General features: G+C 40.1%; 1 protein-coding gene across 1 annotated transcript in view; it reads left to right on the forward strand.

Moving 5' to 3' along the window:
* Window positions 1–505: 505 nt before the first annotated feature.
* LOC130369128 (mitochondrial inner membrane protease subunit 2-like) overlaps window positions 506–13889 on the forward strand; it is a 482812-nt gene continuing 469428 nt past the window's right edge. Inside the window, exon 1 of the mRNA XM_056573917.1 lies at window positions 506–552. The gene's annotated coding sequence lies outside the window, so the exon portion shown is untranslated. The remainder of the gene's footprint in view (window positions 553–13889) is intronic.

A 13889-nucleotide genomic window follows, 5' to 3' on the forward strand; every position in this document is an offset into this window, starting at 1 on the left:
CAGTATTTGAGAGCCTCTGGCCCATAGCATAATGAATGTGGTGGGCCACATCAACAGCTTAGCGCAGCACTAATAAAAGTGGCAGCCACTAGATCTGTAGGATTCACCAATAGGTATACAGCCCCCTACAAAGTAGATGGATCTCCAAATGGGAATTATGCACCAATATAATTTAAAAAGATTAAACAGATTAAAACTAATCATTTTAATATTATTATTAGTAGTATTATTTCAGAAAACCTATAAGTAATAGATTTCTGCTAACTAATGTAGATTGAGTAGTAATATCCATATTTGCTTCTCTGTTTTTATTATAACACTGCTACTCATTTCCTTGACTTTCTCTCATGCAAAAATTAGCAGATTAAAGTGAATAAATTTGCTTACTGAGCTGGTGTGCATTTCATATTATACAACATGACCTTCTCTTACTGTTAAATAAAAGATGTACAATGTAAACAGAAGTCAAGGTTTAGACACTGTGTAATATATGAGAGGACTTGGACTAACCCCTCAGGATGTGGAAAACAGAATATCCAAACTTTATATCTTGTAAGTTTTTACTGGCACACGTACTTATTTCCTGATCAATTGTGGTGTGTTTCCAGGGCAGTATATTATTGATTATGGATTCCTAGCATAGTGTAATGATGTGTTATGAATTTTACATTTGAGCTATGGAACATTGAGACGTAGATGTATATCCAGTTTTAAACTATTAACCAGAAACAATTACAATTACAAAGTATTTTTATGGCCACTATCAACATGTTATTGAGCTTAAAGGGAACCTGTCACACAAAAAATGCAGTCCAATGTGCAGACAGCATGTGATAACGCAGGAGGAGCTCAGAAGATTGATATTTAAGTTTGTAGGAAAATTTCCAGAATAACTTCGTACACACAATCTCATAATGTGTAAGTGTGCATGTAGAGAGAGCGGTCACTGACTGCCCACTTGACTACTTAGCCCAACTTAGGTAAAGTAAGCAAGTGGGCAGTCCTACTCAGTGATTGACAACTCTCTATATGAACATATATACACAGATCGCTATTGATCACTTCGTAGGACCGCCTACATGACTACTTAGTCCAGAATGAGTAGAGATTTACATGGTAAATGACAACTTAACCTGAAACTTTACACACAACAATATATATATATATATATATATATATATATATATATATAAATATATATATATATATATATATCTCAATTACCCTGTTACTTACAAAAAAAAACTTTTGACATGTTGTAGGGACATGTAAAAATGTTTGCTCAATTGGGGTCTCTGTGCTGAGACCCCCAACCACCCAGGAGAACAAGTGAGCAAAAGAGCACTCTTTAATTCTCAGCTCCCATTGATCTTTGTCTCACTGCTTTATTATACAGTCATGGCCGTAAATGTTGGCACCCCTGAAAGTTTTCTAGAAAATGAAGTATTTCTCACAGGAAAGGATTACAGTAACACATGTTTTTCTATACATATGTTTATTTTCTTTGTGTGTATTGGAACTAAACCAAAAAAGGGAGGAAAAAAATGTCACATAATGTCACACCAAACTCCAAAAATGGTCTGGACAAAATTATTGGCACCCTTTCAAAATTGTGAAAAAATAAGATTGTTTCAAGCATGTGATGCTCCTTTAAACTCACCTGGGGCAAGTAACAGGTGTGGGCAATATAAAAATCACACCTGAAAGCAGATAAAAAGGAGAGATGTTCAATTAGTCTTTGCATTGTGTGTCTGTGTGTGCCACACTAAGCATGGACAACAGAAAGAGGAGAACTGTCTGAGGACTTGAGAACCAAAATTGTGGAAAAATATCAACAATCTCAAGGTTACAAGTCCATCTCCAGATATCTAGATTTGCCTTTGTCCACAGTGCGCAACATTATCAAGAAGTTTGCAACCCATGGCACTGTAGCTAATCTCCCTGGGCGTGGACGGAAGAGAAAAATTTATGAAAGGTGTCAATGCAGGATAGTCCGGATGGTGGATAAGCAGCCCCAAACAAGTTCCAAAGATATTCAACCTGGCATGCAGGCTCAGGGAGCATCAGTGTCAGCCCAATCTATCCATCAACATTTAAATGAAATGAAATGCAATGGAAGGAGACCCAGGAGGACCCCACAGAGATATAAAAATGCAAGACTACATTTTGCCAAATTGAACTTAAGCTAAAATCCTTCTGGGAAAACATCTTGTGGACAGATGAGACCAAGATTTTTGGTAAAGCAGTCTATTGATTACCAAAAATGGAATGAGGCCTACAAAGAAAGGAACACAGTACCTTCAGTGAAATATGGAGGAGGTTCAATGATGTTTTAGGGTTATTTTACTGGCTTTGGCACTGGGTGCCTTGAATGTGTGCAAGGCATCATGAAATCTGAGGATTACCAACGGATTTTCGGTCGCACTGTACAGCCCAGTGTCAGAAAGCTGGGTTTGCATCCGAGATCTTGGGTCTTCCAGCAGGACAATGACAGCAAAATATATGTCAAAAAGCACCCAGAAATGGATGGCAACAAAGTGCTGGAGAGTTCTGAAGTGGCAGCAATGAGTCCAGATCTAAATTCCATTGAACACCTGTGGAGAGATCTTAAAATGGCTGTTGGGAAAAGACTCCCTTCCAATGAGAGAGACCTGGAGCAGTTTGCAAAGGAAGAGTGGTCCAACATTCTGGCTGAGAGTTGCAAGAAGCTTATTGATGGTTATAGGAAGCGACTGATTTCAGTAATTTTTTTTACAAAAGGTGTGCAACCAAATATTGAGTTAAGGGTGCCAATAATTTTGTCCATCCCATTTTTGGAGTTTGGTGTGACTTGTCCAATTTTCTTTTTCCCCTCCCTTTCTGGTTTAATTCCAATAAGCACAAAGGAAATAAACATGTGTACAGCAAAACATGTGTTACTGTAATCCTTTTCTGTGAGAAATACTTCATTTTCTTGAAAGATTTCAGGGGTGCCAACATTTACAGCCATGACTGTAAGTCTATAGGGCAGCAAGACAAAAAGCACTGCCGCACTCTTATCTCCGCTCATTCTCTTAGTGTCTAGAATGAACAAGGTTCAAAGAGCTTTTCCTCCATTTGAACCTTCGGCAATCTCCAAGACATGATTCAGGTATTCCCCAAATATGGCATTTTTGCCACCAAAATAACCTACATAAATACAATGATACATGGGCTCCATTACATGTGTACAAATATTGTATTTCAGGTTAGCATGGTTCAATGATATCCTTTTCCAGCACAATGCTCATTTATATGTACTTTATTTGCTCTGACCTTGTTCTGTGTTCATGATTAATATATATATATATATATATATATATATATATATATATATATATATATTATTGCTAAGTGAACTATTTTATTAATGCTAGTAGATTGTTGGAGAGATTAAGCTGTGATGTGACCCTTTTCCTCTCTCGATAGATCCACCCATTCGCTCTCCTTGTTGTCCTTCTTGTTGGTTTTCATTTTTCATACCCCAGGTTCATAATGCTGTCAGGAGAGCTATAAAAACCACCGGTCTTGATTGGAGTAGTCACGTAAAAATAGTACATCTAGTAGCTATGTGGGATGTGGAGGACATAAAATGTTTATGTACTATACAAGAAACACCGCTCGTCTCTTGGAGTCTTAGATGTTTTTTTGGCTACATTTTATTTGCTGGTTAGTTAACTGTTTATGTGTAGTGTTCTTTACAATGACAGATAACAAAGCTCTATGTTATTGTCTGTTATAATAAGTGATTTCTGTTATAAGTGTTATAAAGCAATGTCTTCTTATAAGACTTATCACATACTACATTCTAAACAGTAGTTCACATACTTTACATCTAGAATTTCATCCAAAAATGTAACAAAAGAGAAAACATTAATGCTTCACTTTGGAAATATAAAAACATAATCATCCCCTCCCATTGAGGTGTTTTATGGTAGCAATGTTGTTGTTTTTTTAACCCCACCTTTAAAAACAATGCATTTGTCCACATAGTGGCATGAGTACTCGTTTTTTACAGTGTTTTTTTTTTTTTAATAGGACCATTTAACGTATCTTAATGGTCTATTCACACGTACAGTATTTTGCGCAGATTTGATGTGCAGGATTTTCTGCTGCAGATTTCATTGTAAACTGAATGAATGAACACAGCTTGAAATCCTGTGCATTAAATCTGTGCATCAAATCTGTGTAGTATACTGTACGTGTGAAAAGACCCTAAAAATATTGTGCGGTATAACTGTGCTATGATAATCAAAACTGTTAATTGATCCTTTGAGAGAGAGAGGAACTAGGAAGATAACTGCCATAGCCCTTCAAAATTACTTCCAGCGAGTTACGGGTGTGCATGTTTCTGACAGGAGGTCAGTGATGGTCTGGTGGTAGTAAGAGTTGCCAAAAAATAATTTTTTTTCTTACAAATTAGACAATTAATACCAGTAAAGATTTTCAACTTAAATCAATTGTTCAACTGTAACAACCATTTTAAAAAAGTGACAACAGAAAGTGCAGCCTTTTTGGATCGTACTTGTATAGGAATCTAGAAAACCATGCTTTCTTATGATGATGCCTGATAACACATACAACTGTATCTTTTTTGGTATTAGGTATACTCTTGAGCAGTATAGTATTCTAGATACCTATTCAAGTACGATAGAAAAGAGCTGCACTTCCTGTTGTCACATTTTCAAAATGATTATTGTAGCTGAATGCAAAAATGTACCAAACTAAACTTAATGTACAATGATACTAATCTCTGGTTTACTAACATATGGATGTATTTATGTTTTGGGTGAAAATTCCCTTACCCATTTAATATTTTAGGTAAGGCAATGAAGCAAGTTGTTATTACCGTATTTATTGGCGTATAACACGCACTGGCTTATAACACGCACCTTCATTTTCACAGGGAAATTTGAGGGGAAAAAATAAATATATGTAAAATAAAGAACTTTAAAGCTCTGCACTATATGCCTCATCATCCCCCAAACTTTGATTCCCCCTGCTCCTCAGTTTAGTCCCCCCAGTGCCACATCATTCCTCCCCTTTTATGAGCCCCTGTGCCACATTTACCTCCCCCTCTGATCCCCCGTGTGCCTCCTTTCCCCTGTGATTCTCCCTGCCTCATCATTTCCCCTGCCTCATCATTCCCTCTGCTCATTATCCCCCCTGCTTATTATCCCCCCTTTGCTCATCATGCCCCCTGCTCGTTATCACCTCCCGCTCATCATCCTCTCTTCTGCTCATCATTTCCCTCCTGCTCCTTATCCCCCTTCTGCTCATCATTTCCCACCCTGCTCGTTATCCCCCCTGCTTTTTATATTTTTTATACTCCACTACCCGGCTGTGCTCCGGCAGGCTCAGGTCAGGTGGCGGATCTTGCAAGGCTATGCGGCAGGTATGTCGAGGACGAGTGACATCTCTTGCCGGCTCCTCTGCACAGCGTCAGGGACGTCACTCCTCATTCCCTGCAGTCGCCGCTGGTCAGTGTGGCCACAGCGCTGGCTGTTTGTTAAAGTTCAGCAGCCCGGCCGCAGCCACTTTAGAACAGCCGCCACCGGCAGCGGCAGGGAATGAGGAATGACGTTCCTGACACCGTGCAGAGGAGCCAGCAGGAGACGTCACTCGTCCTTGACATACCTGCCATACAGCCTCGCAAGATCCTCCTGCATACCTGAGCCTGCTGGAGCACGGTCAGGTAATGGAGTATGAAAAACATAAAATGCAGAGAAGGGGAGAAGTGTTGGGCCACAACAACAACCGCTGGTCACAGTTTTAAAATGGCCACAGCTGGGCTGCTGATTTTTAACAAGCAGCCGCCGCTGCGACCACTTTGAATCAGTGACCAGAAATGTATCAACATATAACACTAAGAGTGTCGGGTTTATCTCTGAGTGTTTCTTCATTTACTCTGTGTATTTTTCTCCCTGATTTACTAATGTGTCGCATGGGAAAAAAAATTGTGTCCCATGGGTTGGAAATTGTGTTGCACGGTAAATTGTATATATGTCCCCCGCACAGCGCATGTTATATATGCCCCGCACAGCACATGTTATATATGCCCCGCACAGCGCATGTTTATATGTCCCACGCACAGTGCATGTTATATATGCCCCGCACAGCGCATGTATATATGCCCCCCGCACAGCGCAATCATATGTCCCCCGCACAGTGCAATCATATGCCCCGCACAGCGCATGTATATATGCCCCTCGCACAGCGCATGTTATATATGCCCCTCACAGCGCATGTATATATTTCCCACGCACAGAGCAATCATATGCCCCGCACAGCGCAATCATAAGCTCCCGGTAGCGCTATCATTGACAAGCATTTTATTAGCAGAGCATCTCTCCGGGAAGCCGCTGCCCGATGCTCTGCTAATGCTCTGCTTGTGAGTGATAGTGCTTCAGAGGCATATGTATATAGAAGCGAAGTGGGACCAGATATATAAGTGTTATCTGGTCCCCACTTCGCTTCTATACCCAGTCCTCCTGAGTACAACCAACACAGCTGCCCCATCACCTCCCCCCATCCCCGGTGTTATAAATACCTGTTCCCGGGGTCCGGGGTCCGCGATCCCCCTGGCTCCGGCGCTCACTGTGCGCACTGACGGTGACGTCACATTGGGGACATTACTCGTCATTGCGTATCGCACAGCCATAGTGCCGGAGCCAGAAGGATCGAGGACCCCAGGAACAGGTATTTATAACACCGGGGATGGAGGGAGGCGATGGGTTCAGCTGTGTTGATTGTACTCAGGAGGACTGTGTATAGAAGCGAAGAGGGGACCAGATAACCAATATATCTAGTCCCCACTTTGCTTCTATATACATATGCCTTTGAAGCGCTATCACTCACAAGCGGAGCATTAGCAGAGCATCGGGCAGCGGCTTCCCGGAGAGATGCTCTGCTAATAAAATGCTTCTCAATGACAGCGCTACCAGGAGCTTATGATTGCGCTGTGCGCGGCATATGATTGCGCTGTGCGGAGCATATATACATGCGCTGTGCGGGGCATATATAACATCCGCTGTGCGGGGCATATGATTGCACTGTGCGGGGGACATATGTACATGCGCTGTGCGGGGCATATATAACTTGCACTGTGTGGGGCATATATAACTTGCGCTGTGTGGGGAACATATATACATGCGCTGTGCAGGGGACGTATATATAACATGCGCTGTGCAGGGCATATATAACGTGCTGTACGGGGGCATATGATAGCGCAGCGGGGGACAAGATATATAGAAGCTGTGGGGACATATACATTCCCCCATCGACTCTATATATCCTTCCCCACCGCAAATCCTCTATTTTCAAATTCCCCGCCGGGATCCCTGAATGGCCAGTACTGAGGAGCCATTCAGGGATCCCGGCGGGAAATTTGAAAATGAAAGTAAAATACATCGTACATCGCTGGGGAGCGGACCATGCCGCCCGCTCCCCTGCTTTATAACTTTTCATCAGATCGGGTCTCAGAAGTGAGACCCGATACGATCAACCCCTTTGCCCCTGTACTACTACCCCCAACATGGAACAGACCCTGTTCCATGATGGGGGTAGGATTTAGTCAGTTTTGAGTCATTTCCCGACAGCTCAGAGCTGTTGGGTTTTGGTGAAGAAAAATTCACAGGTTTTCCTGTGAGTTTTTCATCATACTCCGAGTGTTTTTTCTTTTTTGTCGGGAACATGCCCCTTTTTGTGATAACCATGCCCATTTTGACGGGTTTAAAAAACACTCGGAGTGATGATTTATTTTGCCGGGTTGTGCGACCAGATTTGTGTCGCATGGGCTATGTGACACAAATTTGGTCTCACAACCCGACAAAAAGAGTCGGGTTGACATTAGTAAATGAGGGCTAATGTGTGTGTGTGTGTGTGTGTGTATGTGTGTATGTGTGTTCCAGCATCATGTCCAAACCCCTAAGGATATTAACATGAAACTTGGCACACATGTTACTTATATGTCAACAACAAACATAGGATAGGTAATTTAACCCTTATTCACCCCCATTTGCCAGGGTTGGGGTTTTTGTTTAAAGTCCCATACAAGTCTATGGGAAATATATGTTACTGCATAACTTCCAAACGGCTGGACATATTTTGATAATACTTGGTTACGTTACTTATATGTCCACTTAAAATAGAGGATAGTTAATTCAACCTTTAACTACCCCCATTTGTGAGGGTCGGGGTTTTTGTTTAAAGTCCCATTCAAATCAATGGGAAATGTATGTTCCCACATAACTTCCGTATGGCTGGAGATATTTCAATAATACTTGGTACACATATTACGGGTCGGAATAGGAGGTCGAGATATGAGTACGGGATATGAGGTCGGTATTTGTGGACGGGATGGTCTGGATAGGAGGTCAGAATATGAGGACGGGATATGAGGATGGGATAGAAGGTCGGGATAGGAGGATGGGATATGAGGTCGGGATATCAGGTCGGGATATCAGGTCGGGATATGAGGAAGGGATATGAGGATGGGATATGAGGTTGAGATAGGAGGACCGGATAGGAGGTCAGGATATGGGGACTGAATATGAGGTTGGGATAGGAGGTTGGGATAGGAGGTTGGGATAGGAGGTCATCATAGGAGGTCAAGATATGATGTCGGCATATGAGGACAGGATATGAGGACAGGATATGAGGTTGAGATAGGAGGATGGGATAGGAGGGGATATGAGGTTTAGATAGGAGGTCAGGATATGAGTACGGGATAGGAGGACAGGATAGGAGGTCGAGATATGAGGACGGGATAAGAGGTCAGGATATGAGGTTGAGATATGAGGACAGGATATAGGGTTGGGATATGACAACAATATATGAGGACGGGATATGGAGTCAAATGTATCCTCCTTTGTTGTTTTTCTCCCCAACAAGGATTAGGAGGGAAAAACCAGGCAATGCCGGGTACTCAGCTAGTGTATATATATATATATATATATATATATATATATATATATATATATATATATATTCAGTATATTAAGATTCGGTGCTCCTGCCAAACTCATATTGTGCAATTTATTAAAGTTTTAAGACAGTGATATTATTTAACATAATTTTCGTAGTAATTAGGCAGTTAACTTTAACTCTGTAGCATTAAAATGACAGACAGAACAAATGACTTATTTAGAATTTTATAGTCAGTGAAAATTTACACTGAACATCTTGTCAGTAAGAGAGTCTTTCAATTATCTAATGAGGAAATAATGAATAATGAATGCTTGGATGCATAACAATAGTATGACTCATTGTTCCTTGAACCTTGGTGGTTTATAACATTTGATAAAAGCTTCCTGTTGTGGAAAAGTTTCATAGGTTTTTTGAAACAAAAAAGTGTAATAAAAACACCTTTTGAAATGTTACATACTCAAGTCAAACAATACATCTTCAATTTTACTAATCAATAGGCTTAGTGATAGAACAGGAAAACAACAAACAGGGGTTCCATAAGATACGGGATTATATGCACATAAAGAACCTGGACCGGCAATAACCTTGTGTGGTTGTACTGTTGAGGTAGAATGCTGACATAATGTAGAGTGGTGTTCACTGGTGATGACTGGTTGTTCATGTAGTCTTAGTGTTGTTCTGCGGATGTCACAGTCAAGTAGCACTGCCCAATTTTGTTTCTGTTACATAGAGGTTTTATACAGTATGTATTTTGTCCCTTATGTGCATTGATATTTCATGCATAATACCTAATCATAGTGCTGCACCATATTATCTGTTTGATCTCTTGGCTTCATTGAAGAACTAGGTAATACACATATGCAGGGCAATCGTATACTGACTGCACGCAGGTGAGTTAAAATTCAAGACATAACTCACAATTTCGTGGAAATATTCTTCCGGCTTTAATTAATTTTTCCCATAATGCACATCGGCTCTTCTCACACTACACTTTATGACAGCATTTTAACAGCAGAAAATAGCATCATAGTCTGTAGTTTCACCAGTCATGGCACAACGTTTCAGGGGTGGTCGCCCTTATTCATATGCCATTGAAGAACTTACATTGTGTTTGCTTTTCTAGGAAACGTCCCGGCATATATGGTAATCTGGGAAACTTATCCATAGAGATCCACATTGTTGGATAGTAGGCAATAGTGTGTACATCAGGGTTTGCTGGGTGAAATAGCACAGACTTTAATGGTATACTGTTGAGCTGGAACCACTTTGAAATGTAAACCCCATGTTCATTTATAATTTGACCCTATGCATGATGGATGACACTAAATGGAATTTATCAAAGGTATATGTTAGGGAGCCCTCAGACTTTTATGTAATGTGCTGCTATTTTATACAACAAAGAACGATGTCCAGCGCTGCTCCCTTATGGGAGCAGTGCTGGACATCGTTCTTTGTTGTATACTTGTACTTTGGTGCACTACAGGATATAGGAGGAGAGATGGCTACCTTCACACAGCAGCTATTTTATGAATCATTTGTTTGTGGACATGTGAATATTACCCCTCTAATTCTGACTATTTTGTCTATCTTATGAAATTTTACCTTTTCATCACTAACTTTCTAGAGCCATTACTTATTTTTTAATTTTGTTTGGTCAATATAGCTGTATGAGGGCTTGTTTTTTGTGGGACAAGATGTATTTAATACCATATATATGTTTTTTTTAGTCCCAATATGGGGCTTAACCTCTAGGGGGCTTGATCACTAGTACAATACAATACTTCTTTTTTGCAGTGCATTGTGATGTAACCCCTATCCTACTGTAATAGCAGTTAGTATAGTTGTACAAATTGGGTAGACCAGAAAGCCTTCACTCAGCACCCCACAGTGGGCTTATTGGATAACAAAGGGGGGGGGGGGGCTTGTTTAATGGCCTAAATGCTGTTGCTCTGACCACAGCAGCTAAGAAGTTAACTAGTCAGGATTGGAATGATTTCTATTCCCAGCAAATGTAAGCAGGTTTCAACTATAGAAGACAGCATGAGGGGGGTCACCTCCAAACATGCCATCCAACATTATGATGTACATATACATTTGTGGATAATATACAGTCCTGCACTTCCTATTTTTTACAGTATACAAGCTGAAAAATGAAAACAAACATCATGTCAGAGTAGTTTAGGGGTCCCTGCTGGACATACAATGTCTTGTGCTCCTATAGACATAGGTTAGAGGTATTATTATGCTGCATGCTAACATAAATGCTTTTGAGCGATTATCGGCTGCAAAATGTCGCCAAAGTGCTTTGGCCTTACCTGGGAAATAAGATGTGATCAGCAATTTACACTACACAGCTGAGAGACCAAATAAATCTCTTTGGCCTGTAGGAAAGACGATTTGTAAGACAACACTAAATCATGCAGCAGCTGAGGTACCTGTCTACACGTTTTCTCTGAGGATAAACTGGCAATCCCTGGCATCCCAGTGGAATAAGAAGTCATGTGTTTCTGTAATTCTTCTAATATCATACACCTAATTTCATGAAGAATCCTTTTTTGACAGTGTAGGGAGTCAATATACAGAAAAAGCCAGAAACTGAGATGAAAAGCACGATCAGCACAGGCGCCAACAACAAAGCCATCATTCAGTATTTCCAATAAAGGAAGAATGTTCCAGCAGTGATATCAGTACCTTTTATTCAAAATCCTTTGAGTACAAAAAGTTTTTCCAGATTTTATTAAAATGTCAGAGGATTTCATGTAATTGTTATGTACTTTGCAGTCATTGAGCGTAAAACCTGTACAACGGCACAACATATTTAATAGAAATCCCTCTAAAGGTGTACAATTCTACTAAGTAGCAATTATTGTTGTATTCTTTGTATTGTTTTTTATTATTTTTATGATGAGTCATGTCTTCCTGGACCTTACAGAAATTGAATATTAGGTAAATATTGACAGGGCACCTTAGATTTGTAATTACAAATAAAAAGTACTGTGTGTTAGGCCTCTTTCACACTATGAAATATCTCCGTTTAGGAACTCCCGTCAGAAGTTCCGTCACTATATCGGCGAAACCCGGCCTTTACAAAACCCCTGACGGTCGTGACTAAATTGCATTGCAGCCTATGGGGTTTTGTAACTGCCCGTTTGCACCCGCATATGCCCGTAATTCATTAAGGGCGTTATATAGTGATGGGACATTGTGGCGGAAAAATTACTGCATGCAGTAATTTTTCCGCCACGATGTCCCGTCACTATATAACGCCAGTTATACTGAGAGATATTTCATAGTTTCAAAGAGGCCTTAGATGTGTACCGGTTTCTTTTCTCTACACATCTTTATGATCTCACAACTACCTTTTGGTGCCTGTTTGTACATTTCTTTTAGAGAGTATTAGGAACAATAGTTTGTGTGGAGAAGCATTTTACATCTCCTTGTCTGCGTTGCTGGCTAATCTCATACCGTCTCAGCCAATGTTACTGTACATGATTAATGCCACTATGTTGGGAGGTAATGTGGTCTAAACGATAAATGTCAGAATGATATTCTCCTAACATACTAGCATAGTAGAATGTCACTGTACTGTATCTTGCCTGCAGTCATTTTCTATATGAACAGTTTTCTGCAATACAAACGCTCCGGTGATTAGCTGAAAGTGTGCTCTTAAAATAGGTTACAGGATGTCTGGATTAACTGCTCAACAATAATCTTCATTTACAAATATGACAGGATAACTGGCAAATTCAGACGGCAACTTTCCATATATTCACGGCTGATTGGGCAAGCAGAAAAATGACAAAACATTTGCAACATATAAACTATGACAAAGAAATAAAAACGACTGGCAGTTAACTTAAATCTGCTAATTATGCTATCAAGTCTTTATCTTTTGGACAATATGATTGATGTAAATATGTGAGTGTAGGAGGAAATTTAATTTTCATGCCTCATTTCTTAAATATTAAGGCAGTACTATAGAGGTGAGGCAGCTGCGTCCAGTGATACTATAATTAGGACCCTACAAGCAGCTCTAAAGATAGTTATCCTAGGAGGAGACATTACCGTGATGCTCGTCCACAGATAATTTTATTACATAACATATTACAACATGCTTGTTTTTCATATTTTTACCTCTGCTGTTATTAGTGCCTTAGTCTTAAAGGGGAAATTCAATGGAAAAAAATGTTTTCATATCAACTGGTGCCATTAAGTTAAACAGATTTGTAAATTACTTCTATTAAAAAATCTTAACCCTTCTAGTACTTATCAGCTGCTGTATACTACAGATATATTACAGAAAAATGTGTGATGTTCTTTCCAGTCTGACAACAGTGCTCTCTGCTGACACCTATGTCCGTGTCAGGAACTGTCCAGAGCAGGAAAGGTTTTCTATGTCGAAATGCTTCTAATCTGGACAGTTCCTGACATGGACAGAGGTGTCAGCAGAGAGCACTGTTGTCAGACTGGAAAGAACTTCACAAATTTCTCTGTACTATACAGCAGCTGATAAGTACTGGAAGGCTACAGATTTTGAAATAGAAGTAATACATAAGTACATATCTGTTTAACTTACTGGCACCAGTTGATTTGAAAACATTTGTTTTTCACTTGTTTACACCGTAGTCCCCCTTTAAACTTAGAAACTGATGGGGAATGGGGGGTGGGGGGAGTCATCATTTATGGTCTACTCTCTGTGCAGGTTTAGAACACAAATGTTGTGGTGATTATGACTTGCGTGGGATAAATTTATTAAATGTCGCACAGCACTTAATACGTTTGTTGCACTCCCAAATCATGCTGCTGGTTTAGATGCTTTTGTAGGGCAAATTTTGGGAAATAGTCGCACTTGATTAATCATTAACCACTGCAAAATCTCTTTTGAAGCAGTCCACAATGGGGTTATGATTCTGAAATGCTCTAAATAAAAAGTTGCAGAAAAA

This window comes from Hyla sarda, chromosome 4 (assembly GCF_029499605.1).
Source record: "Hyla sarda isolate aHylSar1 chromosome 4, aHylSar1.hap1, whole genome shotgun sequence".
NCBI classification, from domain to species: domain Eukaryota; kingdom Metazoa; phylum Chordata; class Amphibia; order Anura; family Hylidae; genus Hyla; species Hyla sarda.